Below are 5,000 nucleotides of genomic sequence, written 5' to 3'. Positions count from 1 at the left end.
TAAATGGACAGACAAAAATGTGTCAACATATGAAGCAGTCATCAATAACAACGAACAAATTATTGATAATTTCATTATGACCAAATACCAACCAAATGCTGAGAACGTAAATATGGCCTGTAACCACCTAAACAATATATTAATACATTTAGCAAAAACAGCTAATGTAAAACAAATCTCTAGAATGAAAGGAAATAGAACAAAATTCAAAGAGGATTGGTTTGATAAAGACTGCAATGCAGCAAGGATAAAGTTAAGAGAGTTATCCAATATTAAACATCGAAACCCAAACGATACTGACAGCAGAACAAGATATCATCTTGAATTAAAAAATTATAAAAAAATGATACAAAACAAAAAATCATCTTACATGTCCAAAGAACTAGACAAAATCGATCGGTCAATTAATCAAAACACATTCTGGTCAAATTGGAAAAAGCTGACAGGTGCTGGCAAGTCTGAGTCTCCAATTAGAAACAGCCAGATATGGATGAACCATTTTAAAAATCTTTACCAGAACCCAGAAAGCATGGAACTTGAACCAGGACAACTCACAATAATAAAGAAACAAAAGTGTTTGGAAGAAACAATCAAAGATTACCAAAATCCCTTAGACATGCCCATCACAGTATTTGAATTAAAAGACAAACTTAAAAAACTTAAACCTAGAAAAGCTTCCGGTATTGACCGTATCTCCACTGAGATGCTAAAATATAGCAACTCAAAACTCAAAGAAGCCATAACTAAATTGTTTAACCTAGTTCTCAACAGTGGAGTCTTCCCCTCAATTTGGAATAAAGGCCTTATTACCCCTATATTCAAATCTGGTGATAAATTAAATCCAAACAATTACCGAGGCATTTGCATCACAAGTAACTTAGGAAAGTTATTTTGCAGCATCATTAATAAAAGAATTATAACATTCCTTGACGACCACAAAATTCTGAACAATAGTCAAATTGGTTTTCTACCAAATCATCGAACTTCCGACCACATATACACACTCCAGACATTAATAAATAAACATGTACATAACTCCAAAAAAGAAAAAATCTTTGCATGCTTTGTAGATTTCCAAAAAGCCTTTGATAACATCTGGCATAAAGGTCTATTCTTGAAAATGTTAGAAGCTGGAATTGGAGGGAAAACATATGATTTGATAAAAACAATGTATGCAAATAATATAAATAGTGTTCGGTTAGGAAATAAAAGAACAGAGTTCTTTAAACAAGAACGTGGAGTAAGACAAGGCTGTAGCTTAAGCCCAACATTATTCAATTTATATATTAACGAACTTGCCACACTGTTAGAGAAATCAGCTGCTCCTGGGCTGAATCTCCATGACAAGGATGTGAAATTTCTCATGTTCGCCGATGACCTGGTTTTACTTTCACCAACAGCAGACGGGTTGAGACAAAATTTAGACATTTTAAATCAATACTGCCAAACATGGTCCTTAAAAGTAAATTTAAATAAAACCAAAATAATGATATTCCAAAAGAGAGCACGAACAACAAAGAATAAATTCCTATTCACATTAGGCCCTGATATTTTAGAACACACAACCAGCTACACATATTTAGGTCTAGTCATAAATGCATCTGGCAGTTTTATTCCAGGATTGCAAGCATTAAAAAATAAAGCCCGAAGAGCATGCTATTCAGTGTATAAAACAATTAACAAATATCAACCTCCCATCAACATTTGGTTAAAAATAATTGATGCCGTTATTACTCCAATCCTACTCTATGGCTCAGAAATTTGGGGTCCACCATTACTTATTTTAAAAAAACCATGGGACCAGACTGAAATTGAAAAACTCCACACAGAAATATGTAAATCTATTCTGCATGTCCATAGAAGTACTTCAAATAATGCCTGCAGAGCAGAGTTAGGTCGCTTCCCTTTGTCCCTGGCCATCACCAAAAGAGTTATGAAATATTGGATACACTTAAAAAATGCAAACACTATTAGTTACCATCACAAAGCACTACTGACTAACATATCAGACCCACAAAATGATAAACTTGCACAATTAATCATAAATAAATATAACATTGCTGATATAAACCTAACCGATCTGAATGAAACCCACAAATTCATGAAGGCAACCTACATTACGCAATGGCAAAATGAAATTCACTCTAACAAAAAACTGGGCAGCTACTGTCAATTAAACAGAGAATACAAACTAGCAAATTATCTAGTAATACTGAAACAACCTCAAAAAACGTGTCTTACAAAATACAGATTGGGTGACCATAAACTCCAAATAGAAATAGGACGCCATAAAAAATCATGGCAAGAAAAACATCAACGCCTATGCAAGTACTGTGACACAATGGAGGTTGAAGATGAAATACATTTTCTGCATAGGTGTCCCATTTATCAATTACTGAGAAACGACTTCTATGTAAGATTTAGCAGACACAATAAACAATTTATGTCACTAGATGCTAGTTCCAAAATGAAAATCGTCTTAGGAGAAGACACACAGACAATTGAGCTAGCAGCTCAGTTTGTGTATATGTGCCACAAATTAAGGTTAGAAAGCACATACGCAAGAACAGATTCTCTCACATCTCCACCACCTTAAATCGTATTCAATCCCATCTCATCTAGAACTATCATTTCTAATCTTTTTTTTAATTATTATTATTATTATTATTATTATTTAATTTCTTATAATTTATTTATGAATTTATTTTATTATTATTTTATTTATATTTATTTACTTATTTATTTGTTTATTCTTACTTATTTTCATGCTCTTTGTTTCCTCACTAACTTACTTATGATTTGTATGCTTTGACAACACAAGTGCTCTTGTCATGTCAATAAAGCTTTTTTTGAATTTGAATTTGAATTTGAATTTGAGAGAGAGAGAGAGTGTGTGTGTGGGTGTGTGTGAGTGAGAGAGTGAGAGAGAGAGAGAGGAGTGTGTGAGTGAGAGTGAGAGAGAGAGAAGTGAGTGAATGAGAGAGAGAGAGAGGAGTGTGTGTGTGTGAGAGAGAGAGTGAGAGAGAGAGAGAGAGAGAGAGTGTGTGTGTGGGTGTGTGTGAGTGAGAGAGTGAGAGAGAGAGAGAGGAGTGTGTGAGTGAGAGTGAGAGAGAGAGAAGTGAGTGAATGAGAGAGAGAGAGAGGAGTGTGTGTGTGTGTGAGAGAGAGTGAGAGAGTGAGTGAGAGTGAGAGAGAGAGAGAGAGAGAGAGTGTGTGTGAGTATGTGTGTGTGTGTGTGTGTGTGTGTGTGTGTGAGAGAGAGAGAGAGAGTGTGTGTGAGTGTGAGTGTGTGTGTGTGTGTGTGTGTGTGTGTGTGTGTGTGTGTGTGTGTGTGTGTGTGTGTGAGAGAGAGAGAGAGAGAGTGTGTGTGAGTGTGTGTGTGTGTGTGTGTGAGCCCGCCCCCACGGGCACCTTAATGCACGGGCTTACCTGGGCTTCAGCCTCGACCAATGGGGGGCCTCTTAATAATAATAATAATAATAATAATAATCAATAATGAAAATAAACGGCCGTGTCCGTATTTGCGGCGTCATTACTCTGGTGCTAGCCTACTAGCCTAGCCTACCTGGTGCTAGCCTACTAGCCTAGCCTACCTGGTGCTAGCAAATAACTGAGCACATCGCAGCGGCTACGGTGACATGGGTGCAGGTGGAGCGAGGCCCCCCACCCCCACCCCCGTCTTCTCTTCTGAAGTGTAACAAAATGTAACAAAACGTAATAAATCCCAACGGGTGTAGAGGAGCTAGAGAAGAGGCTGAAACTGACTGACAAACTGAACCACTCTGGAGATGACGTGGGTATGCTAGGTTAGAATGATATAACCAATGATGTGGAACTGTCCATGAAAACAGAAGACAGATAGCAGGTAAATATCGTATCAAATACCCTATGATAATGAAACTCATTTATTTCACTCGTAAATATAGCAAATACTCTATGATAATGAATTTGAAATGAATGAATATTTCACTCGTCTCGCTGGAGTGTACGCAGAACAGTTGTGCAAAGAAATGAATTAGTGATCTGCATCTCCGTTCACCAAAAGCTATGTTTGTGCTAACCCACTCGCACAAAACGTAATGCTTTCTCCATTGGTAGCATGAGATATGTCTCTATATAGGGTATTTGTCGGGCAGTGAAGTGATAATGCATAAGGTCAATGTTCGTGTCACAAGAGCGGTTTGTTCTGTAGGTTAAAGGTAGCCTATTTCTGTCTCCCCCTGAACTACGTTAAAATGGTGCGTTTAGTAGCTAGAATTTCAAAAAACTTCCTCACACACACACTCACACACTTTTCAAAAGTTTAAACACCCCGAGGCCCTATGTGTAGCTGTCTTTCCAGCCAGTGCTGTAAATGTAAACGCTTTGTGTTGACGTGATTAAGGAGGGCTTTCTGTTCCTGTTTACGTAAAGGTTGGGCTACACTGCATATTAGGCTACTAAAGCACACATTTTCTAAATAAGCGGGACCTCGGATCGCGGGTCAGGTATCATTTTGTCATAATTAATATTCGCGAGAGAGAGAAGAGGAAAGGAGGAGAGGACCTAGGAGAGGACCTAGGGTGCTATTAGAGAGTGAGAGAGAGAGGAGAGGAAAGGAGGAGAGGACCTAGGAGAGGACCTAGGGTGCTATTAAGACCCCCCTGCCCCCCCCCATTGTTACCGTGAGAAACTCAGACAAACAAACCAGACTATCGGTATTACACGCCCCCCACGCACATCGTTTGACCATGGGTATCCGTCGGGGTTTTTTGAGGCGATAAACTCCACAAATCCATTCATTTGTCATTGTATGCCTCCGCCCTGTTGTGTCCTATGTTCGAGCTGATGTCCGAAGGGCGGCGCTTAGCGACAGGTCAATTGTCTGAGAGGCAGTGACATGAAAAGCATGCTGACCACACACCCCACCACACACTTTCCAAAATGTGTGTGTGTGTAGCTGAGCATGTTTGCTTGTGTGTGTGTAGTTGAGAGGGTGTGTGTGTATCTGTCTCTGTGTG

The 5,000-nt window shown here is 38.7% G+C and overlaps 1 protein-coding gene across 8 annotated transcripts in view; it reads right to left on the bottom strand.

Annotated features, from left to right (window-relative positions):
* The window catches only part of mark3a (MAP/microtubule affinity-regulating kinase 3a), a 45,368-nt gene that overhangs the window by 28,904 nt on the left and 11,464 nt on the right, over window positions 1-5,000 (bottom strand). The gene's annotated exons all lie outside the window — the stretch shown is intronic.

This window comes from Alosa sapidissima, chromosome 1, assembly GCF_018492685.1.
Source record: "Alosa sapidissima isolate fAloSap1 chromosome 1, fAloSap1.pri, whole genome shotgun sequence".
Lineage (NCBI taxonomy): Eukaryota > Metazoa > Chordata > Actinopteri > Clupeiformes > Clupeidae > Alosa > Alosa sapidissima.
The sequence above is the reverse complement of the archived record's forward strand: the minus strand, read 5'-3'. Positions and strand labels throughout refer to the sequence as shown.